The sequence below is a fragment of the Hyla sarda genome, chromosome 2 (genome assembly GCF_029499605.1).
Source record: "Hyla sarda isolate aHylSar1 chromosome 2, aHylSar1.hap1, whole genome shotgun sequence".
Lineage (NCBI taxonomy): Eukaryota > Metazoa > Chordata > Amphibia > Anura > Hylidae > Hyla > Hyla sarda.
In genome coordinates, this window is record NC_079190.1 from 108,718,070 (window position 1) to 108,743,831 (window position 25,762).

Here is a 25,762-nt window from a genome sequence, read left to right on the forward strand (position 1 = left end):
TCACAGGCAAAACAGCAGAAAGGACCATGTGGCTAAATAGATGCTGCTTGGGTGCAGATTTATCCATAAATTTCTCAGGTCTGAAGTTATGCTACGTAACAAGCCACTGCCTGCAAGGGTTAAAAATGTGCTGGAGAAGTGCCCAAAAATGTCCCATGCTGGTCAACGTCCCGCCCCTGGGCATGGAAACCATGTTGCTGTATCTATGCCGAAGTGGAACTGTGAAGATCCACCCCTTATTGCCGAGGGAGCGGAAGTCAGTGCTGCACCGCTGATGCACTTCCGGCCGGCAGCCATTTTCCTAAAGCCTTGCATAAAAGGAGCAGTGCCACCAGATCCTCTCAGTTTGCCAAAAGTCTGTGAGTGGAGTAGCATGGCGGAACAGGCAAGCACGAGGTCGGAGAGTCCCAAGATGGCGCCAGAGACCCGGAAAGTTGCTGTGGCGCAAATGTTTCAGGAGCTGGCAGATCGTCTACAGCATATCTCCATCGGGGCCGAAGAGGCCTGCTACCAAGTCTCACTGCCTGAGGACAATGGAGACTGGCCAGCAACCCCGGCGGAGGGAACGCCGGCATCATCCCAAAGATCATCGCCAGTGAGGCTGTGCTCTCACCACCGGACATGGGGATCCTGGGCAGAGATCCATACAGAGGAGTCAGACGTGAGTACCCCGGCTGAGGCCACTTTCTCTACCCCTTCTTCTACCCCTAGCCTTGAGCAAACCCCCCAAGTCCAGAAGCTTGTAGTACATCCCCGGTCACCACCGTTGCCCCGGTGGCTATTTGGCGATGAGCCGCAAGTTATCCAAATATATGCGACAGTATCTTCTACCCTTGCTGTCCTCTAAAGTAAGAGGAAGAGGTTTACTTTCCCGAGCCACCTGACATGGCACCAAAGTCCCTGCACAAGTCATCTACAGATGTGCCCAGGCCTACTCCTATGGTGGAGGGGGTTTGGCCAGCCCAACAGGCACCAAAGGCTGCAGTGCAAATGGTGGTTACCATCAGCCCCACAATTACCGAGAATACCTTATCCCGGGTAAACTGGAATAACCGAGTGAGTCCATTGGAGGGGGCTGAGTCCTGTGGACCCCGTTATATGTCCCAGCCTCAGAAGCAGTCCGACAGGCGAGGCTGGGATGGCAAATATCCAGGCTGAAGCGTCTACATGGGATAACTTTGCTACTAAGTCACTAACTTTGTTTTGTGAAGTATTATTGTTGTTTTCAGGTTCCTGCAACCTTTAAGAAAAGTGCCTGGTGGACTCATCCAGACCTCCTCTACCCATTTGCGTAAGTGTACCTACCTGGCTTTTAACCATGATCCTTTACTGGGAACTCTAAATGTGCCAGAACTGTGGAGTGGTACTCCAAAAATAAATATATTCAGAGTAATATATTCCTGTTTATATTTGTTACACAGGTGATGCAAATGTTGTTGCACTATATTGTTTAATATAAATGCCTCAATATTTACTGTTTTTATCCATGGCAATTTATATAGGAGGTATCCTGACTAGGTCAGGAGAAGCAATTCTACTACCTCACTGCCATGACAATTACTAGCTAGGTACTAGTCAGGACTGTTGCTAAAATGTATATTATCCAGTCCATACATAGTCAGAAATGTGTAAATGTCTAACTATTTTCCTGTCCATCATATACAGGGTACTCTACTGGCCAGAGGGTTCCCCTGAAGCATTGGTGAAACCCATATAGAGGCAGAGTTACCATGCATAGGTAATCTTGTAATATCGTTATATTGTCTAGAAATGTGCATAGTGTTCTGGGGAGAAGTAGCAATTGCCGAAGGGCCCCAACAGCTAAGGCATTCGAGTAGAAAGCCTCCGGCAGCCCGATCTGTATCAAATGTGTTTGTGTATGCAGTTACGAGACTCAAAAACCTCATATGTCTAACCATCCCAGTTATTCATACCCTTGTTAACATAGGAGCAATGAAAGGACATTCTTACCAATACCACATGGAGTTGTCTCCAGTTATGTGCTATTCATTCCTCAGACCTGAGAAGGATATTTGGTATCAATGCCCCAGGAACTGTTAGTATCACCAGGCCCCAGTGGCCACTTTATGTCGTCCGCCCTCCAGGACTGGGTGCCAAGGACAGCTGTTGTTAAGAGGGGGAGTTTGTGGTGGCCCAGTACAGGAGTTGCATCCTTGTACCCTAGCTGCCCTGTCCAGCATACTCCATACAGTGACCCCGGGCCCCCCCTTCCCTGCACTTGTGTTCTACCTACTCCCTTAAAGGCATGTATAATGCATGTTATACCATATAATGTACATAAAATGTGTTACATATGTTGCATGTTACATCTGTCTGACTCAGTAAAGCTACCATTTTTCCGTAACATGGCGTCCAAGTCATTGTTTGCCCCCGTGCCTAGCCCAGGATCCAGCGGTATTCCTTTGGGTGGTGTAGAGGATAAACAACTACCTGGCGTCACGAACACAAGGAGTCATCTGCCCCTAGGGTAATTCCATTTGCCCTCATCACACCCTCACCACAAAAGCACATACAAATGTTCATGTGGCATGGATTTACACTCCTGCTGCCAGGCATCCTGGCTGAAATATCTTCAGAGCAGCCACAGTTCCCGGACAGAGCATTGATATTTGGAGACCAGAGGAGTGTCCGTCTGGCCTCTGTCTAAAAACAGAGATGGGAAGGTGTTATAGACTATGCTGTTCTTTTGTATCTATAAAAAATGGATACATTGAAAGTATGCACTTTCTCTGCTGTTGGACCCTTTGGGTGATCAATGCTGTGGTATAGTATCCATAAAATTAAATGTATATGTTGGATAGCTCCAGGGACGTAATTGTCCGCATATGGAATGTTATCACTGGAGCCTCCCAGAGAAAGGTAGTCAGAGTGCCCCTAAATTAAGGCACCAAGACCCCAATGACTGGAGGGAGATTGGAGAGAGATGTGTCGGTGACTGGATCCATGGTGGCAGGGTCAGGTGGGATCCTGTGACTTCTTGGCCAAAGTAAGTAATGGCTGCATACCTCCAAAACCTAGCAACCAGAGCCCATAGACGGGCCATCAATGTTCAGATCGGGGAAGATCTCCAAATATCAATGCTCTGTCCAGGAACTGTGGCTGCTCTGAAGATCTTACAGCTAGGATGTCTGGCAGCAGCGTAAATCCATGACACATGAACATTTGTAGGTGCTTTTGTGAAAAGTTTTCTATCAAGTGAAGAAAGGGAATGATCGAACAGAAATTTATGGATAAATATAAGATATAAGACGCTCCGGCATATAAGACGCACCCAATTTTAAAGGAAATCTAGAAAAAAAAGATTCTGAACAAAATACAATGTAAAGTATAGGACAGTGATCTTCAACAGTATAGTATAGGACAGTGATCTTCATCGGGAGTTGTAGTTTTGCAACATCTGGAGGTCAGCAGGTTGAAGGTAATGCTCACGTGTCCCCGCTGCTCCAGACCCGTCACCGCTGCCCTGGATGTCGCCCTCCATCGCTGTCGCCGCTTCCCCGGGGTGTCCCCGTCGCTCCGGAACGTCTCTGCTGCTCAGTATCCTCGCTCTCCGTCACCGCCATCACGTCGCTACGCACGCTGCTCCTATTGGATGACGGGACAGCGTGTGCGACGACGACGAAGGAGAGTGCCGGCCATGCAGGGGATCCCGGCACAGAGCAGTCATTCGCCGATCGGACACCAAGGAGGCAAGTAAGGTCCCTCCCGATGTCCTGTAAGCTGTTCAGGATGCCGCGATTTCACCGCGGCGGTCCCGAACAGCCCGACTGAGCAGCCGGGTTAGTTTCACTTTCGCTTCAGACGCGGCGGTCAGCTTTGATCGCCGCGTCTGGAGGGTTAATACAGGGCATCACTGCAATCGTTGATGTCCTGTATTAGCCGCGGGTCCCGTGATGGGAGAGTGGACAGTTTGTACATGGTTCGTACATTGTTATTATAGAGCAGTGGTCTTCAACCTGCGGACCTCCAGATGTTGCAAAACTACAACTCCCAGCATGCCCGGACAGCCGTTGGCTGTCCGGGCATGCTGGGAGTTGTAGTTTTGCAACATCTGGAGGTCCGCAGGTTGGAGACCACTGTTATAGAGAATGGCTCTATAGGTGATACGTCCCACTGTATTCCTATGCAATGGGATATATCGATGCCTTCTGTCAATGGAAGGCTCACAACATAAATTTCTCCATAGACAGCAATACATTTGCGAATGGATTCCACAGAAAGAACTGATGTTTCCACCATGGAAATTCTGCCGTGCACAACAGAATCCCACTGAAAACAATACTGCAACAGAATTCCTAAGCAGAATTTTTTTTGCCAGATATTACTCAGAAATTCCACAGTGTGAATGAGGCTTTAAAGGGGCATTTACATCTCTATTATAAACTTGTCATATCAAATCAAATTAAATATTTTTTTGCGAATACATTTATTTAGAATATTTGCCACCTCCTGATATTCCTGCTCTTTTCCTCCACTTGTTGACAGCTCATTGAGTGTGATCCTTGTTTCTTTAGTAGAAGGCTACAGTGAGCTGCCTTTTCCTAACTTATATTCATATTATATTGAGAGTTTTGAAATGTATAAGATTAATCACATAATTCACATTGATTGCATTTTTACTTTTCCTTGGCTTTCTCGATCTGCAGTACCAACTTTGAACAGCAGAGTGCATCACACCCTTAGTGAACTCTATAGAAGAGCCATTTCTAATTGTTCTGTTGACTGTGATGCATAACAAAGGCCACAAATAAACAGGTGGAGATTTGGTGACAACATCTGACAATGGTTATGTCTTATTTCCACAGGAATGTAGATGTCTAGCATTTCCTGTGGATTTATGAAACATCAAATCTACATGCAGCCTTGAAGAAATAGCAGTGGTTGTAGGTATAAGGCCTTAAAGAATAAAGAAAGCAATAGTGTGTAATATAATATGTAAATATATATGTAAAAGCCCTTCTAAAATGTTCCATATTTTGTAACATTATGTACAATGATTTTTAAGACACATATAAACCCTGGGATATTAGGAGGCGGGGGATGTTCTAAGCACATACCATGTATATACCTGCATAGGAGTATACAGCCATACCTCCGGACAGTGGGAGAGATTTATCAAAACCTGTGTAGAGGAAGAAGGGAGCAGTTGCCCATAGCAACCAGATTGCTTCTTTCATTTTTTAGAGGCCGTTTTAAAAATGAAAAAAAGAGATCTGATTGGCTGCGTGTTCGCTCCGGGTCTGATTACTGTCGATCACGGGGCGTGTTCGCTCCTGGGACTGATTTTACATGGGGTGCGGCGTGCAAGATCACGGGGGTCCCTAGCAGAGGGACCCCCGCGATCAGGCATCTTATCCCCTATCCTTTGGATAGGGGATAAGATGTCTAAGCGCCGGAGTACCCCTTTAAGGCTATGTTCACACTGTGGAATTCCGCAATTCTGCACATATTCCATTTGGCAAAGTTTGCTGAATAGAATTGCGGAACTGCAATTGTGGGGGGATTTAAACAGGAATTTAAAATTAAATAAAAAATGTAATTTGCACTTCAGTGTTATGTGGCGTAAATTATTATTCATTGGTTTCTTCTGACAATGATAACAGCTGATGGCTCAGAACCTCAGGAGCAGGACCCCTGAGATTATGTAGGGCCTCTGAATGAATAAATAAATACATTTAATTAATTAATTAATTAGAAAGGCAGAAAAGAATCTGCACTTTTATTGTATACACATTTCCTTTGAAGTAAAAGGGAGATGGCGAAATGTGCAGATGTGGATGCAAACATTGGTGCAGTTTTTAGCCTTAGTTATGTCCAGACCAGTCACCACTTGGGGCCCTTTTACACAACAGAATTTCCGAGCGTAAACCAGCAGAAAAATTCTTCTCTGCAGACAGCACATTTTCCGAGTGGTCCAAGCGCTGGCTTGTTCTGCTGGCGCCTGCTGCCCACAGAGTATCCGCCCAGAATTTTTCCTTCCACTGTGTAAAAGGGCCATTAGAGCAAATGCACACTATGGAAATCCAATGAGGAATTTACTTGCTGAATGCCTTCAGTAAATCCGTAATATGTAGGGGAGAAAAGAGTCAGATGTGGCGCTAATATAGTGCCGGTTATCCGTGGATAGCGGATGTTAAGTAGATAGATAAGAGCTTGCTCACCTTTAGGGGTTGCGCTAAGGCCAGGCGCAACGCTGATGTACGCCTTAAGCAGGTATCTTTTCCGTAGGTGCGCTGGGAGCAGCTGGCCGTCGGTCCCGTCAAAGATGGTGGATATAGTACTGTAGCAGATAGGGGAGGTAGGAACCCCGGCACGGGTCTCCTAAACCTTCCCGTGGGTGACGACTTCGGCACTGCAGCGCTACACCGGCGAGGTGTAATTGACAATCGGAGACGCATGCGGACCTGATGAAGGAGGGTGCCCCTCTGAAACGCGTTGTCCATCCAACACTAATTCTTTTTATGATTTTATAATAAAAAGCTATCACCATCCTCTGCACCATCTCCGATTGTCAATTCCACCTTGCCGGTGTAGCGCTGCAGCGCCAAAGTCGTCACCCACGGGAAGGTTTAGGAGACCCGTGCTGGGGTTCCTACCTCCCACATCTGCTACAGTATCAGTAGATCCGTGTCACCTGAAATTAGGATTTATCTGGCATAGAATTTGCTGTGGAAATGAACCCCTGCAGTATGCTTGCAATTTTACATAGAGGGACATAACATTCATGCCCAAACTACATGCCGTATTAGACTACTGTTTCCACTTGGCAGTTTTTTTTTTTCTCTATTCAGTTTTTAAACCAAAGCCAGTAGTGTATTGCTATTATATACTGTACCATGTGCCAAATACTGGAACAGATTACAGCAGAATGAGAAGCTATGGAAACAAGGACCACAAATATAGTCCTTACTTTGCAAAAATACAGAGAAAAAATAAAAAAAAAACAAGATTCCTATAAAACTTCTGATAGTATTTCAAAATCCAGATAAAAGTGAAGGAGAAAGCTCCCAGTGGAGACATATGACCCGTAAGTGTCTTCGGAGTTGGGTTACCCTGCAGTAGGGTCACACTGACATTACTTAATACTACTTCAAACTGTGAGATCTTATTGCAGTACTTTAAAGTACTAGATCACAAAGTACAGATGTGAGAGAGGGGACTTGATTTATCTGAGTGTAGTAGAAGTCAGGAGAGCTCGCTTATATATTCTGAAATGACATGTTGTCTTCTTCTGCCTTCTGACAGTGTCTGTCTCCATCATCATTCAGACTGAATAGAACTTTCCTCCCCCCACTTCTTGTTCCTAGCTACATGTGAAGGGGCTGCTGCAGCCCAAGGCTGTACAGGACAAATGGGTTTTGGAAGGAGAACATATCCCTTCAGGGAAGAACACCAGCATTGCAGGTGCGTACATAATGGGAGAAGGCAGGTACGAGAGGAGTGTACGGAAACACAGAAAGATTAGGGAGAAGAAATAATAAATGATCTGAGCTTGTAAAGTTATCTCAATAGAAAGAATACTAAACATATCCAGTTAAATTCTGCCCTGCAGCTCTCACTTACTGTCAGACCTACCACATGTACATGGGCTCACTCAGTCTATATATGAAAGGGTCAATTCTTGATAAACATCTTCCCTGTACTATATACAACGGGTGAAACAAGTATTGAACACATCACAATTTTTCTCACTAAATATATTTCCAAAAGTGCTATTGACATGAAATTGGCCCGAAATGTTGGTAACAACCCAAGTAATCCAGACATACAAAGAAACCTAAACAAATAAGATCAGAAATTAAGTTATGTATAATAATATGAAATGACACAGGGAAAAAGTATTGAACACATGAAGAAATGGAGGTGCAAAAAGGCAAGGAAAGCCAAGACAACTGCTGAAATCTCAGTAATGAACAAGCTTTCCAGACCCTTATCAGTGAAAATTTATATCAGCTGGTTTAGTCCCAGTTGATGGCCTACAAAAAGGTCTCATTGCCAAGGTGTCACACAAGTTACATCTCATGATGGGTAAAAGCAAAGAGCTGTCTGAAGACCTTCACCAACCTAATTGCTGAAAAACATAACAATGACATTGGTAACAGACGCATTCCTAAGCTTCTGAATGTTCCAGTGAGCACTGCTGGGGCCGTAATATGGAAGTGGAAAGACAATAATTTCACTATAAATTTGCCTCGACCAGGAGTGAAAAGAATAATCAGAAGAGTTGGCAAAGAGCCAAGGACTAATTGTGGAGAGCTGTAAAAAGTCCTGAAATTAGCAGGTACTGTTGTCTTAAAGAAACAGTATTTATTGAGAAAAACAATGGTGGGTTCAATACTTATTTCACCCGCTGTATCTCTATACATCATATTCTAAAGGAATTCTGAAGGGATCACAATAATTCCCTGTAATAGTGAGCTATTAGACAAGAAGAGAGTGTTGAAGTAGCTTAAAGGTGGTATTCCGCCCCTAGACATCTTATCCCCTCACTTGCTCTGTGCACCAGATGACAGGGGGTGCTGCAGGAGAAATCGCGGGGATTCCCAGTGGCGGGACCCCCGCGATCAGATATCTTATCCCCTAGCCTTTGGATAGGGGATAAGATGTCTAGGGGTGGAGTACCACTTTAAAGGGGTACTCCACTGCCCCAGCATCCAGACCATTTTGTTCCGAACGCTGGGTGAGGGCTGCGGTGGTCATCACATCATGGCCATGCCCCTCGTGATGTCACGCAACGCCCCCTCAGTGCAAGCCTATGGGAGGGGGCATGGCAGTCGCTACGCCCCCCTCCCATAGACTTGCACTGAGGGAGCGTTGCCTGACATCACAAGAGGCGTGGCCGTGACATCACTCGGGACAAAATGTTCTGGACGCTGGGGCAGTGGAGTACCCCTTTAAAGCTCCTAACAAGATCATGTTAAACAGTATCAGGATACATCGTTTAAATATCATTGTAAGGCAATAGTTGGCCAAAATGGAAAGGCCATACATTTCAGCCAACCTTTATCTTTGACTTCGTTCACATCTGCTTTGGAGGCCACCATTGCAGAATCCATCCAAACTGCCGGACAGGTAGCATGCAATTTTTTTTTCAGTCATGTTGAGTTTAATGAACACCTTACTGGAAACCTGATAAACCCCATTAAAGTCAACTGGGTCTGTCTGGCAGACAGCAGACCCGCCGGCTGTTAAAAGGAATCTAAAGCCTCTGATGCAGATGGTTTCTTCTTCCTGTTCCATGACCTGGTTCATACAGTGTATGTTTTTAAGAGTGTGTTCCCACGTGGCGTATTTCACGCTGCACAAAATTTACAGCAGCAGTGGGAAATACGCTGCGTATTCCTTGCTCACTATACACACAGGGCTTTCCGGCGGCAGCCCTATGCGTGTAGTGAGTTTTAGAGGCGGGGCCGTGTGCTGGTGTGACTGTGACGTGAGGCTCCGCCTCCAAAACTCACTACACGCATAGGGCTGCTGCTGGAAAGCCCTGTGTGTATAGTGAGCAAGGAATACGCAACGTATTTCCCGCTGCTGCCGTAAATTTTGCACAGCGTGAAATACACTGCGTATACGTCATGTGGGAACGCACCCTTAAACATGTTCTTGGCCACTAGCTGTTATCAATGCTATTTTTTCAGGAACAATGGGGAGAAAATGCCCCATTGTAGCAAATGACAGTATTGGAGATCAGGACCCAGGCGCATCATGGCACCGTACAGAAAACATATTCATTCTAGCAGATCCTTCCCCAGAGGAGCTTACAATCTAATTTTAACCTGAAGGATACAGATGGGAAGGAAGGCCTTTACACGTCATGTGCCATTTATAATCATTAGGTGGGTTTAATATATACTTGATATAATTAATATTTACATGGGAGTTATAATAAAGAATTTAAATTAAAGAGAGAATATAGTATTAATACAGGGTCCAGATTCATTTAAAATATTTGACGTACATCTCAGGGATTAAAATGAGGGTAATTTATTCATTTGAAGCCTTTGAAATTAATTTTGGCAAGTCAGATTAATTTAGCTTAACATTCATTTGTATTGTTTACATCCATTGGAAGTGATTGATATGTAATAGCGGAGGGGTGAGATGGTTATTATTCTCGTGGTACTATCCTCTGTTTTCAAATTAGCAACTTGGGAGGTGTGGTGGTATTTTTAAATGAAAGTAATGGATAAATGTAAGACATTTCTCATATACAGAAGAGCATTTTACCAAGAAAAGGGGATCGCTCCAATTGCCTTTGTTTTCTTCTTCTTCATAAATTATGGAGGTTTAATTCGAACACCTAATTCTATTAGCTTAGTTTTAATGTGTTTTTTGGTTCAGGTCAAACCAACACTCAAGTATATAAAGAATGACACATCGGGACAGAGCATTGCTAGATAACAGAGAACTGATAGGAAAAAAAGAATTTCATCAGCTAAAATAGCTGCTATAAAACAAACAAACAATATCAATGCAGGGAAACAACATAAGAAAAAAAATTCTGAGAACAGTTTTTATGGCTTATATTAATTAAATGTATGTATGTATGTAGCATGTATGTATTATTATTTTTTTCCCCAATGTAAGCTATGTTCACACATCGGAATGTCCGCATGGAAAATCTCATTGCGGACATTCTGCAAACTGCAGGCGCTGGCATAACAGGAAAGCGCCATCTCATAGACTGCTATGCATTCCGTGTAGAGTCCCCAGAACAGGTTCATCTTTCTGCGGACACAGAAAACGGAATTTCCATGGCAGATGTTTCTGCCGTGTGCACAGTGCAGCACAATCCCAGTGAATTCAGAATTACGCATGGAAAAGGTAACTAAAATACAGAAACGTTTTTTAAGAAAAAAATTTATGCCAGACAACAGTCATATGAAGCTTGATAAATCCCCCGTTGCTAACTGCCCGGCACAGCACCATGATTACATTTTACCTGCCTACATTGGCCATGGGGAAAGTGTTCTGCACTATCAGTCAGAGCTGTATACTGTAAATACATTAGTGGCAAGCCTCCTCATCTGATGGTTGCCAGCAGACAGCAATAGGGCCCTATTAGGCCAAGTTCACACTACAGAATTCCTGAGCGGAATTCAACTATGAAATTTATTTTGAAAATTCCGGTGAACAGAAGCAGAGTCCCCTTGCTGTCAATGGGATTTCGCTGCACAGAGCACATGAAGGCATTTCTGTGGCAAAGCTTTCTGCCAGTTTCATCCCTCGAAATATTGATCATCTTTCAGCGGAATCCCTGCAAAATACATTGCCCTCTACAGGGATTCAGACGACACCGGCTGCCCCCTTATTTTCCTGCCAGAGATTCTGTAGTATTAAAAGGGGTATTCCAGGCAAAAACTATTTTTTTTATATATCAACTGGCTCCGGAAAGTTAAACAGATTTGTAAATTACTTCTATTAAAAAATCTTAATCCTTCCAATAGTTATTAGCTTCTGAAGTTGAGTTGCTGTTTTCTGTCTAACTGCTCTCTGATGACTTACGTCCCGGGAGCTGTCCATTTTATTTTCCTTGCTTGAAAGTGGGCGGGCTCTTCTCGCCTGTCCGCAGCAGATTTTCCGCAGCAGATTTTCCGCTGCGGAAGATCCACCGCAAGCCCCCTTGAAGTCAGTAGGGATTGCGGCGGATTTTCCGCAGCGTAAATTCCACCGCGGAAAATCTGCTGCGGACAGCCAAGAGGAGCCCGCCCACTTTCAAATATGCAGCGGAAAACCCGCAAACAAATCCGCTCGTGTGAACGTACCCTTAAAATTGCAGAAAGCTGGCCTAGATTTCTTCTATGACTCCTGAGAATTTCCGGCAACAATTATAGTAAGTGTGCTGGGACTCCTTAGGCCATGTTCACACGGCCGAAAATGTGCAGAATGTACACCGGAAAATACAGACAGACATTTAGCAAATTTGCTTGATTCTGCAGCACTAGGACATCTCGGAAATGAAATATCCTTATAGACGGCAATGCATTTTCGAGCGGAATCTGCAGAAATATTGAACAGATTTAATGTTTCTGCGAGGATAATTCTGACATTGGCAAAAGTTCCGGCATATGCACAGTGCAGCAGAATGCCATATTAAAATCAATTGGAGTCTGCTGCAGCGGAATTCCAAGCAGAATTCTGCTCAGAAATTCCAATGTGTGAACCTAGTCTTACGATATACTTGTGTTGATGCAATAACCATGCGCTCTTGTGAGTCTTATTTGCTTTGCACTATTTCATTTGTTTGCTGTCCTATACGCCTATGATTTTTGGCCTTGTATGATACTTCTTTATTTTGTGTTATCTTTATTTGTAATTGCAAAATTCTTTAATAAAGATACAGTTCAAAAAATATACCATTCACTTTATAAGATAAGAATCCTATTTTGACAGCAGTGACCATCAGGTGAGAATTCAGGCCATCACATTGATCAATGTTTCCCGACCAGGGTGCCTCCAGCTGTTGCAAAACTACAACTTCCAGCACGCCCGGACAGCCTTTGGCTGTCCGGGCTTGCTGGGAGTTGTAGTTTTGCAACAGCTGGAGGCACCCTGGTTGGGAAACACTAACATAGACAGTCACCAATTGCAGACGGGAGAGATTCCAGTTAATAAATGATGGCTTTGCACCGATACTGTTTACAGTGTGTCTCTCTATAGCTTTCAGCTGGTATTTCCAGCTCTTATGTAATTTAGTCATTTCTAAGAAAAAGAAACACACCTGCACCCCAGCGTCTTCACATCTGGTGGGTCGAGGGGACACTTGGACACAAATGATAAATGGTCACTTTTCCTAATAATTTACCCAAACTGTTGGAGAAGAAAGTGCTGACCTTTGCACCACTGGTAAGACCTGCTTTCTCCAGTCTAGACGCTGGCCATTTAATTATAGGGGAACCCCCCCCCCCCCCCCCCCGGCCCTCGTACAGAAGGGTTACATCTGCAACAGTAAGTTTGGGGTCTGCATCAGAGCTAAATACTAGTATTTAATTTTCCTTATATGCTCCATTCCTTTCTATGGTTGGCCCTAGAGAGTGTGGGCTTAGGGAATTAGTGCTAGACATTAGAGATGAGCGAACTTACAGTAAATTCGATTTGTCACGAACTTCTCGGCTCAGCAGTTGATGACTTATCCTGCATAAATTAGTTCAGCTTTCAGGTGTTCCGGTGGGCTGGAAAAGGTGGATATATTCCTAGGAAAGAGTCTCCTAGGACTGTATCTACCTTTTCCAGCCCAAGGGCTGAAAAGCTGAACTAATTTATGCAGGATAAGTCATCAACTGCCGAGCCGATAAGTTTGTGACGAATCGAATTTACTGTAAGTTCGCTCATCTCTAATAGACATGACTGATTATAACAGTGCTGTGGAATATGTTGGTAAAATATTAATAACAGCTGATTTATGAGGAAGATTTATGAAAACCTGTCCAGAGGTAAAGTAGCAGAGTTGCCCATAGCAACCAATCAGATCTCTTCAGTATTTTTATCAGTACGTTTAGCCAATTCCCAGAGTGGAATTGATGCAGAGAAAACTGTGTGGGAACAAAATGCACCTATTTTTGTGTTTGGACCCACTCCTGGTTTTGGCTAAAAAAGACTAACCATAAGGGTGCGTTCACATGGAGTAAATCAAAAGTAATTCCCGCCAAAAAATTTACGGGCAATTCGCACGCAAATTGCACGCGGAAATAGGGGGAGAAAGAAGTGAAGGGTTTTTCAGCCATTTCCGCCATTGGTTTTTCAGCCATTTTTTTTTACCATTGACTTCTATTGATTTCTACTAGCGGATTCCGCTTGAAGAATAAACATGCTCATTCTTCAAGCAGAACGGAATTCAGCGTCAGAATTCCGCTAGCAGAATTTCCGCAGTGTGAACAGGACAGCAGAAATAACATTAAAGTCAATGGGCAGAGGAGATGTGCATTAATTTGGAGCGGAGAATTCAAGAGGAATTACTCGAGTAAATTGCTCTTGAATTACCCCGTGTGAACGCACCCTAATACTGACCAAAATACAGCCCTAAAGTTTTTGAAATGCCTAATAAAGAAAGCTGTGTTCAAAATTGGTCATTTTTTGTTAATAAAAACAAACAAACAAAAAAAAGCTATTATATTGCAGTTTCTTACCATTTTATGAAGGCATTTTTTTCTTACATTTTTTTTGGGGGGGGAGGGGGTAATTTATTCATCCAAAAAAGACCAAAAATAAAGAATGTGCTAATGAATTTAACGGACATCCCCTTATGTGTGCAAGAACGGACGATTTTGCATTGACAGCAATTAAACACATTATTATGAGAAATGTTATCAATTTATGAATTTGAAGTCGAAACCACTGAAAAACACAGTTTTTAAACAACAAAAAAGCCAATTTTAATGTGTGTCAACATACATGGCAAAAAAATCATATTGATTGACATATTTTAAAATAATATAGTAGAAATGAAAGAATATTATGGTTTTCTTTATCTGTTTGTCTATCTTTCTAATATCTATTTCATTGTCTATTTGTCAGTATATCAATATAATTATCTATCGAATTTAATATCTAATATCTATGTATTCATATACACTGCTCAAAAAAATAAAGGGAACACTAAGATAACACATCCTAGATCTGAATGAATGAACTAATCATATGAAATACTTTCGTCTTTACATAGTTGAATGTGCTGACAACAAAATCACACAAAAATTATCAATGGAAATCAAATTTATCAACCCATGAAGGTCTGGATATGGAGTCACACTCAAATTCAAAGTGGAAAACCACACTACAGGCTGATCCAACTTTGATGTAATGTCCTTAAAACAAGTCAAAATGAGGCTCAGTAGTGTGTGTGGCCTCCACGTGCCCGTATGACCTCCCTACAATGCCTGGGCATGCTCCTGATGAGGTGGTGGATGGTCTCCTGAGAGATGTCCTCCCAGACCTGGACTAAAGCATCTGCCAACTCCTGGACAGTCTGTGGTGCAACGTGGCATTGGTGAATGGAGGGAGACATGATGGCCCAGATGTGCTCAATTGGATTCACGTCTGGGGAACGGGCGGGCCAGTCCATAGCATTAATGCCTTCCTGTTGCAGGAACTGCTGACACACTCCAGCCACATGAGGCCTAGAATTGTATTGCATTGGGAGGAACCCAAGGCCAACCGCACCAGCATATGGTCTCACAAGGGGTCGGAGGATCTCATCTCGGTACCTAATGGCAGTCAAGCCATCTCTGGCAAGCACATGGAGGGCTGTGCGACCCCCCCCCATGTAAATGCCACCCCACACCATTGCTGACCCACCGCCAAACTGGTCATGCTGGAGGATGTTGCAGGCAGCAGAACATTCTCCATGGTGTCTCCAGACATGGTGTCTGTCACGTGCTCAGTTTGAACCTGCTTTCATCTGTGAAGAGCACAGGGCACCAGTGGCGAATTTGCCAATCTTGGTGTTCTCTGGCAAATGCCAAAGGTCCTGCACGGTGTTGGGCTGTAAGCACAACCCCCACCTGTGGACGTCGGGCCCTCATACCACCCTCATGGAGTCTGTTTCTGACTGTTTGAGTGGACACATGCACATTTGTGGCCTGCTGGAGGTCATTTTGCAGGGCTCTGGCAGTGCTCCTCCTGCTACTCCTTGCAGAAAGGCAGAGGTCTTGGTCCTGCTGCTGGGTTGTTGCCCTCCTACAGCCTCCTCCACGTCTCCTGATGTACTGGCCTGTCTCCTGGTAGCGCCTCCATGCTCTGGGCACTACACTGACAGACACAGCAAACCTTCTTGCCAAAGCTCACATTGATGTGCCATCCTGGATGAGCTGCACTACCTGAGCCATTTGTGAACGCACCGCCAGCATTCAAAAGTGACCAAAACATCAGCCAGGGAGCATATGAACTGATAATTTGTCTGTGGTCACCAACTGCAGAACCACTCCTTTTATTGGGGGGGGGGGGGGGGGGGGGGTCTTGCTAATTGCCCATAATTTCCACCTGTTGTCTGTTCCATTTGCAGAACAGCATGTGACAGCATTGATTGTCAGTGTTGCTTCCTGAGTGGACAGTGTGATTTCACAGAAGTGTGATTGACTTGGCGTTACATTGTGTTGTTTTGAGCAGTGTATTTCTTTATAAAAAGAATTCTCTATTAATATCTCTGTTTATCTTTCAGTCTATCAATATCTATGTATCACGTGTGTGTATGATAGATAGATAGATAGATAAATAGATGAGATAGATATTTACAGAATTTAAGAAGTTGTTGAAGATAGTTTCATGCATAGACAAGAACGAACATTACTTTGCTAACACAATCTCTGCAATAAATACCAAAGTTCTTTTCTCTGGGGGGCTGTAATGAGGAAGGGGGTGGAGGGGGTTTCTGAACTTTTGGGGAATGTCATCTGGCCAAGAATGGGTTAACCATGGTGGAATGTCTCAAATACTGACCCTTGACTTCTGCAATTACACCTGCAAAACTAAAAGGATTTATGGCCGTCTGAGGACAAGGGCACTGCAGAAAACCCATACACAAATAAACAGAGGTCTGCAGAGAGACACAGACACACAGACACATATATATACAGAACAACACAGACACACAAAGGTCCATATATCACCTTCTCAGACTAAAGCAGTCAATAAGTTATTTTCTAAAGTTCCCATTTCTAGCACAGTAAAATATCCTGCTGGTCAATGAGGCTGATTTCTCATATTAGCAGCTCGCTCCTCTGTCCACGTATGCTTACAATGCTAACATTCTTGGTTTATTACTGTAGGATCTTTTTGTGCTGCCTGTGACACAAAAAAGATTAACATCAAGACACTGAGTAATGTGAAAGGAAAAGTATAGACACTGTCAACATTAAGTGCCTGCGGCTTGGTACTATGGAGCTTCGAAAGGAATGTGCCACCAGAAAATGGCCTATTGTTAAAATCAAGTTTTATGTTAAACAGATTCCTTTTTTAAATTTTGTTGTGATTTTATTTTCAAAATTTTCCTTTTAATATGTATATTTTTAAATAATTCTGCAATCTTGCAGTTTTCATTTGGGCCACTAGGCCTAAAACTAATCCTTTACTTCCTGTTCTGTCCTATGATGATATGGAGGAGGCTGCTGGAAAGTGGTGTCTACAGCATTACAATCAAAGCTAACACTAGCATAAAGCTTAGGCAGAATCTTCACAATAGCTGAAGCTCAGAGCTTAGCCTTCCCCTCCCTATGGAATGACCTCTGTAAAGATCACAGACAATGCCCACTAAAATTTCCAAATCATATGAATGGGACAGGTCCTGTTTATTGTTGATGTTGTCTATGGGGTTTGCTGGAAAGCAAATCTCTAAATGCTGTTAAAAATAATAATGTACAAAAAAATGAAATAAAAAAATGACAGTCAAAAAATTTAAACCAATTCAAAAAAATAAAAAAATTAAAAACATGTTTCATAATCTGACTCCAATCAGTAAAAAACAATCTAGGTAATACATTCCCACAATCTGGCTGGCATTTACCATTGTAGGTGTAAGAGAAGCATTTTTCTATGCCTTTTTTTTGGGTGCTGGTAATGTGTAGGAGAACCAAATGTATTAAATGGTCGCGGAGCATTTGATAAATTTTGTGCAGGAAACATTTTCTGAAATCTTTCTCTTCACATACACCAAAAAGCTAAGCTAAGTCTGGGCTGGTGTAGTTTTAGAGACTTTTCAGTGGCTTTGCAACTTTTTTGCGCCTTTTCACAAAAAGGCGCAGTTCATAAAACCTTTATGTGTAAACCAAAAGGCACAAAAAAGGTGCTAATAAGCCCTGCGTTCACCTCTTTTGCACCTTTTCTAGACACAAAAAACTGTCTATAGACAATGGTAAATATCAGCCTCTGTGTGTAGCGATATGGTGCTGTGTAATAGTTCCATAACACACAACACAATAGAGCATATGCCGATTTTTTTTTCCCTCTCATCGTCATCTTTTTTTTTCCCCCCCTCTCTTCATCGGCTTTATATAGAATTCAACGGAATATTGGAGGAATGCAGGAGTCTAGGACCCCATTGAATTATATGGGTACCAAATAATAATAAAGCTTCAGCTATAATGTTGCATAAAACTCTAATGTGCCTGCCTGCATTAGGCCTCGTTGTTTATTATACTTTACATCATTTTAACGTGAAAGCTTGGGGATGATTTAAAGGGGTATTCCAGGAATTTTTTTTATTTGACTATGCTACAGGGGCTGTAAAGTTAGTGTAGTTCATAATATAGTGTCTGTACCTGTGTGTGACGGTTTTCTCACAATTCTTCTGTGATTTTTCACTCCAATATTTATTTTTAACAGCATACAAAATGACTGTTGTCTCAGATTTTTCCCAGGTTGCCGAGACGTGACTCACTAGTCAGCTGATGATGGGAGCTTGTCTGCTTCAATGGGTGGAGGGATCGCTTGGTGGGAGAGAGATCAATCTGCAACAGCTGTAGGCACCCTGATTGAAAACCACAGGTCTTTTGAATGGATGCAGCTCATTTATGTTTCAATGGGTGGGGTGGCTGATGTGTGGGAGGGTGGAAGATGGAATAGTGAGATTTGTAGTCAAAAAAAGGAAAGTCCAACACGAAATACAAGTTCACAAAAAGCTAGCCACAGTGTTATGATAATCTCATGACATTGCCATTTAGCCCCAAGGCAAGCGCAGATCCTTCCTAAGCATGTCCATTACTGCCTGCCAGGTACATTCTAAAATCACCTTATGGTGGATAACTCCCAACTCCTTTAAACTTTTATTAGGGAAGGGTCTTATGCAAATTTATTAGCCCCACTTGGTTCTAAAAATGTTTAGTTTTTTATTAAAAAAAAATAAATTTAATATTTGTTTTAACACCCCATATTAAAAATAAAAAAAATCCCTTTTCCCAAAAAAATTTAATAAATAAATAAACACAATTAGTATCACCGATTACAGAAAATTCTGGTCTATTATAATGTATTGGTATTTATCCTGAATAATGAATATTGTAAATGCAAAAAATCCCAGCTGACAGAATTGCTGATTTTTGGTCACTTTACAACCCATTAGGGTATATTCACACACAACAGATCCACATTTATGGCTCAATAGTTGTAAAATCCGCAGTTCCAGATTTGCAATTGCAGATTTTACAACTTCAAATCGGCAGCGGATCCTGTGCGTGTGAATGCACCCTAAAACATAGAATATAAAGTAATCAAGAAGTCCCATCTGCCCCCAAAATGGTATCAATAAAAACTAAAGATCACATTGCAATAAAAAGTCCTTACACGGCTCCATAGATGGAAAAGTTAAAAATCCTACTTTACACACTCTTTATTGGTCCTCCCCGATACTAATTTTCTAGCTTTTTCTCCCCAAAGACTTTGTTTTGGGACATTTATTTTTTAAAGTGTTCTTTTAGTTGTATTTTTCACCAGTGATGTGAATATTTGATCATGCTCCACAAAACTCCACAAAAAAGCCGCACAACAAAAATAAAATAAAAAAAATTAAGTAACACACACCATGAACTGGGTACTAAAACATAACAAAAAAAAATCCATAAATGGTATCACTGTAAATATACAGTATATAATGAATACATCAGTTTTACTGCACAGTGAACAGCGTAAAAAAAACAAATCCCTCATCTCCCCCCCCCCCCCCCCAAAAAAATGCAGATTTTCTTTTCTTTTTCACTTTTACCCCACAAAACTTTGCATTATGTTTTATGGTAAATGAATGTGGCAGTTAAACAGTAAAATTGAATGTGCAAAATCACACACACACCCTGAAAGAGTACAGGTTCTTTGCTCTAGTCCTCACTCATCGCTACTATGCAGTATTAATAGAGCATATAGAAATATCCAAAACAAAGAAAGAAATCTGTGGCATCCAATGAGTTAAAACTTTGGCTTTACTCAGTCATATAAATGGACATACAGTGAAAATGTTAAAGACAAGGCGACAATAGGTGAAGCGTGAAACGACCGTTGCTCTGTCTTCTACGTTTCCACTGTATGTCTATTTATATGACGGAGTAAAGCCAAAAGTTTTAGCTCAGACTTATTTCTTCGCTTGGATATTGCTGTGTGTATTTTTTTTCCTTCTTTCACCTTTCTGGTGCCGGATTACTGGATTTTTACTTTCTCTGTACATTTACTGATAATACAATAAAGCAGATGTATTAGCAATGACCCTTATGTTTTCATTATTGGGGCGCAGTATTCCTTTCTCTATAAACAGATGGCAAATCCCTGTAGCTGAAGAGAATATTTATTAAAGAGCTGTCCCATGTGGCCCCCTGGAACAGTTCCTGGTACTGCAGCTTATTTCTATACACTATTATCTGACAGGGTCTATAGCATTGTCCATGCAGATCTTGCTGGCCCATAAACAGTATGTAAGAAGAATAAACCTTAAAGGGGTACTCTGGTGGAAAACATTTTTTTAAAGCAACTGTTGCCAGAAAGTTAAACTGATTTGTAAATTACTTCTATTAAAAAATCTTTACCCTTCCAGTACTTTTTAGCAGCTGGAGGCTGTGGAGGAAATTATTTTCTATTTTTTTGAAATGTTGTCTTGTCCACAGTGCTCTCTGCTGACAACTGATTCCCGTATCAGGAACTGTCCAGAGAAGGATAAAATTGCCATAGCAAACCTATGCTACTCTGGACAGTTCCTGATCCGGGCATCAGGTGTCAGCAGAGACCAAAGACAAAAAATTTTCAAAAAGAAAAGAATTTCCTTTGTAGCATACAGCTGCCTAAAAGTGCTGGAAGGGTAAAGATTTTTTAATAGAAGTAATTTACAAATCTGTTTAACTTTCTGGCACCAGTTGATTTATAAAAAAAAAAAATTTCCACCGGAGTACCCCTTTAACCCCTTAAGGACGCAGGACGTAAATGTACGTCCTGGTGAGGTGGTACTTAACGCACCAGGACGTACATTTACGTCCTAAGCATAACCGCGGGCATCGGAGCGATGCCCGTGTCATGCGCGGCTGATCCCGGCTGCTGATCGCAGCCAGGGACCCGCCGGCAATGGCCGACGCCCGCGATCTCGCGGGCGTCCGCCATTAACCCCTCAGGTGCCGGGATCAATGCAGATCCCGGCATCTGCGGGAGTTCGCGATTTAAATGAACGATCGGATCGCCCGCAGCGCTGCTGCGGGGATCCGATCATTTATAACGCCGCACGGAGGTCCCCTCACCTTCCTCCGTGCGGCTCCCGGCGTCTCCTGCTCTGGTCTGTGATCGAGCAGACCAGAGCAGGAGATGACCGATAATACTGATCTGTTCTATGTCCTATACATAGAACAGATCAGTATTAGCAATCATGGTATTGCTATGAATAGTCCCCTATGGGGACTATTCAAGTGTTAAAAAAAATGTAAAAAAATGTAAAAGTAAAAGTAAAAAAAAAGTGAAAAATCCCCTCCCCCAATAAAAAAGTAAAACGTCCGTTTTTTCCTATTTTACCCCCAAAAAGCGTAAAAAACATTTTTTATAGACATATTTGGTATCGCCGCGTGCGTAAATGTCCGAACTATTAAAATAAAATGTTAATGATCCCGTACGGTGAACGGCGTGAACGAAAAAAAATAAAAAAAGTCCAAAATTCCTACTTTTTTAATACATTTTATTAAAAAAAAAATTATAAAAAATGTATTAAAAGTTTTTTATATGCAAATGTGGTATCAAAAAAAAGTACAGATCATGGCGCAAAAAATGAGCCCGCATACCGCCGCTTATACAGAAAAATAAAAAAGTTATAGGTCATCAAAATAAAGGGATTATAAACGTACTAATTTGGTTAAAAAGTTTGTGATTTTTTTTAAGCGCAACAATAATATAAAAGTATATAATAATGGGTATCATTTTAATCGTATTGACCCTCAGAATAAAGAACACATGTCATTTTTACCAGAAATTGTACGGCGTGAAAACAAAACCTTCCAAAATTAGCAAAATTGCGTTTTTCGTTTTAATTTCCCCACAAAAATAGTGTTTTTTGGTTGCGCCATACATTTTATGATATAATGAGTGATGTCATTACAAAGGACAACTGGTCGCGCAAAAAACAAGCCCTCATACTAGTCTGTGGATGAAAATATAAAAGAGTTATGATTTTTAGAAGGCGAGGAGGAAAAAATGAAAACGTAAAAATTAAATTGTCTGAGTCCTTAAGGCCAAAATGGGCTGAGTCCTTAAGGGGTTAAGATGATGATATATTTTTAATTACCCCTGGTCAAACATTTGTTCGGCCGAAAGTTGTCTCTCCCACACACGAGTGGTTGGCATGGCCGAACCTTTATGTGTTGTCCATAGGTGGGGAAAGAGTAAGTCACAGCCAGGCAGCTCTGGCTTCCGCTTATCCCTCCCAAAATAAAATGGTTGGGTGGAGAATATCCATCACATCTGACCCTTCTCTCCATTAACATCGGTCGGTGGAAAGACTGGAGGCCGCTATATACTGAAACCGGTGGCGGTGGGTTCAGAGGACTTTAGTCTAAGGTGTATGGGCACCTTTAGGTCTCTATAGGCATTTTACAATATTACAGCTATATAAATTGTCTAGTTGTACAAAACCACATTTACAGAGTCGTTACATATCTGTCTACTGGACACCATGTTACAGAGCTATCCTGCCATCTTACCTAATATCCTCCAGATGGTAGATAAGAGGAATCTTACCAGCTCTGCAGGAAGCATGATGCCTTCTTATACAGATAAAGCCTATCTGAATAAGAGCCATCAATGTTTTTAGTGGTAAGATTTTAATTTAATTACATTTTTCTCTTGGCACCATTTAATTAATTAAAAATGTACATTTTTTTGTAGGGTGGAATGGGACAAAAAGTGTACTACTTCTTGTTTTTTTGAGTTTAAGGTTCTGTAATACTGCAGGTCAGAACGATGCCAATATGTAATAAAAAATATATAGTTTGTGATAAGCTTTACTTTTAAAAAATAAAGAACCGTGCGAGTTTATTTTTTTTGTGAGCTGAGCTGAAAATTTTTATTAATACTATTCTGGGGTACATAGAACTTTTTATATTTGTTTAGGAGGTAAGGTGACCAAAAAACAGTGGCTGACATTTATCATATGCTTTAGAGCTTTTTTTTGGTCTACCTTTTACCTCTAGATTGACGCTCCCGGCTATTATAGCGCCTTTTAGTGTGCCTTTTCATTTTAACGTTATAGTCATCTTTGCCGTCCCATAAGTTTTTTTTATTTTTTTTCCAATGCTGTTGACATTTATTTATTAACTGCGTGTTCTGTTAAAAGGTGCAAACTTTGGCGCAATACCCTATTTAGATCAGAAATCTTACACCATCTCTGAGGTGGCCTGTTTGAACCTCCATAATGTAAGTTCTCATATCCCTAGTCCTGAGCGTCCATTCCTAATCATTTGCTTAAAATAAGGCTGCACGATATATCGCAATACGCATCAAATCGCGATAATTTCGGATTGCGATATAGTGATTTCATCCATAACAAAATTTTGCAATTATTCATTCCAAAGAGGCCGCTCCGCAAAGCTGCCACTGCCCTGCCATCCATACATACCGCTGTTCGGGTCCTCTTCCTCCACACGGCCTCCTCTTCTTCTCTTCCTCTGCGCTCTGGCGTCTGATGATGTCACTCGTGCGCCGTAGTGCAGAGGGTCGGTCCTGCCTCTTGTGTCCGCTGACTTACTGTAGCCACGGACACAAGAGTGATTGAGAGGGTGAGGAGTCCATGGCTCCTCAACGCCATGAAATTTTTTACCCAGCGGCACATTTAACTGCAGATGCCTCATAAGAGCATTTACAGTTAAATGCGGGGCATGTGGGGGCCGTTCCAGGACTGCGGGACATCACCCCAAAATTGTGAAAGTCCCACCGGATCCGGGACGGGACAATGTCCGAACGGAGACGCCGGTCATTAGGCAGCACGACTCAAAGTGCTTCAAGGATCTGGATAAACATTATCACGATTTAGGAAGCAGAAAAACGGCAGCCTAAGGCAGGGCATTGCATTTCTTTACCTGGGGGAGAGAAATGAAAATGGCCACTGAGGGCACTGAGTCCGGAAGCAGTTCAGGAGTTTCGGGAGCAGTTCAACTAAATTTTATTTTAAAAAAAGTACGACTCTGCACACGCTATGCATCATACATAAGTGGCTGGGACATGCAAAGGTTAACTGTAGCCTAGAATTCAAAAAATCTAATGTTACAATAAAGTAAAAGTTAAATAAACGTAAAATAGCCTTTTAAAGAAAAAAAAAATTTGAGAACTTTTTTACCATAGCTACTATAATTTCCGTTTCCCTTTCTGAGAAATTTCGATTCTTAGAACCTCGAGGACGCCCTCAAGTCTGCATTGGAGATGAATCTGTAATGTCATCATCATCAACTTCATCATCAACATTCTCCTCAGCGAATGAGTCCACCTAAATACTAGCAGTGTGAAGGTTGGCAGCGGAAGATGAAAGAGTCGGCTCTGCCCTCCGTGCCCCAGACTGTGCCATTAACTTTCGTTCTGCTTAATTAATATACAGACTTTGAAGAAAGTAGATGGAAAACAAGCGGACACTAATTTCATGAAGAGAGAATGACGTGAGGTGAATAAGGTGGTTTAAAGTTCAATATTCCCGCCAAAGTAGTTGTGCGTGATATGTAACAATGTCGCTGCGCCATATTAATAACTTTGGTGCACAAATGTGAGAGTGAATAAAAGGTGGGAGAAAAAGGGTACTGGACACTTTACTTGATAAATGTCAGCCAGTAATTCCTAAATTCTCAGGTAGTCAAGTGGAATTTTTTTTTTTCATATCAACAGAAAGTTAAATAGATTTAGATTGGTCTGTCTGCTCATGCAGCTTTGTCCAGGAATTATCTTTTGTCCATGACTCATAGACAAGCCTGATGCTGCTGCAGGGCTGGTTAGTGTCCTAGCAGGTATGGGGACCCCTAGTGGTGAGATTTTCAGGAGACTATTTCTAATAACTTTAAACAACCATATTACAAAAGGTCTATAATTTTCATCAGTAACAACACAGAAAAAGTTTTTAGATATGACAGTGCCCATTTAAAGAAATACACAGAACCAAATAAATTAAACAAAAACACCATATTTCACTCAGGTTGATGCCTCTTCATGACACCCATATGCCCTACGCTCAGCACTGTTCCTCCTCTCAATTCTGACAGCCTAAAGAAAAACTTCTCCAAATGGATACAAAAATAATTTTGGTCGTCTTCGGTCATATTTTTAAAATTTATTTTTAGCCATTTTAGCTCTATTCTATTATTTTCTGGAAAAGCGGAGTCTCATCTGTATACCCAAAATGCATCATTCCCCAGCTTTTCAGGAACTCTGAACTACAAACCTATCTAATGTTACACAGTTTTCTCTTGCTTGAACACAATGGATCTTATCTATGTGAAAACAGCAGTTTTACTTTTGGAATCAATGATTATGAATTATTTTATAATAATCAAATAAAATGTATTTATATAAAAATTATTTAACAATGTGGGCCCTCCTTAAACTTGCCAGTAACGCCATATACTTCCATTAATATTCTAATGGCACAGCTGCATTTATCTTCTTTGTAAATATACATACCTTTTCAAAGAAAATATCTACAGCAGGGTTTCCCAACCAGTGTGCTTCCAGCTGTTGCAAGACTACAACTCCCAGCATGTCCGGACAGCCGAAGGCTGTCCGGGCATGCTGGGAATTGTAGTTTTGCAACAGCTGGACACAC

General features: G+C 41.9%; 1 long non-coding RNA gene across 2 annotated transcripts; it reads left to right on the forward strand.

The window, feature by feature from the left end:
* The first annotated feature begins 234 nt into the window (after window positions 1-234).
* On the forward strand, window positions 235-11,330 carry LOC130358889 (uncharacterized). 2 transcript variants are annotated; one of them, XR_008889682.1, is made up of 5 exons: window positions 235-1,291; window positions 1,666-1,738; window positions 4,827-4,908; window positions 7,267-7,425; window positions 10,363-11,330. It is a non-coding gene; the product is annotated as an uncharacterized LOC130358889 (long non-coding RNA). The 2 variants fall into 2 exon arrangements; XR_008889681.1 differs by having other exon boundaries at window positions 4,827-4,904.
* The last annotated feature ends 14,432 nt before the right edge of the window (window positions 11,331-25,762 follow it).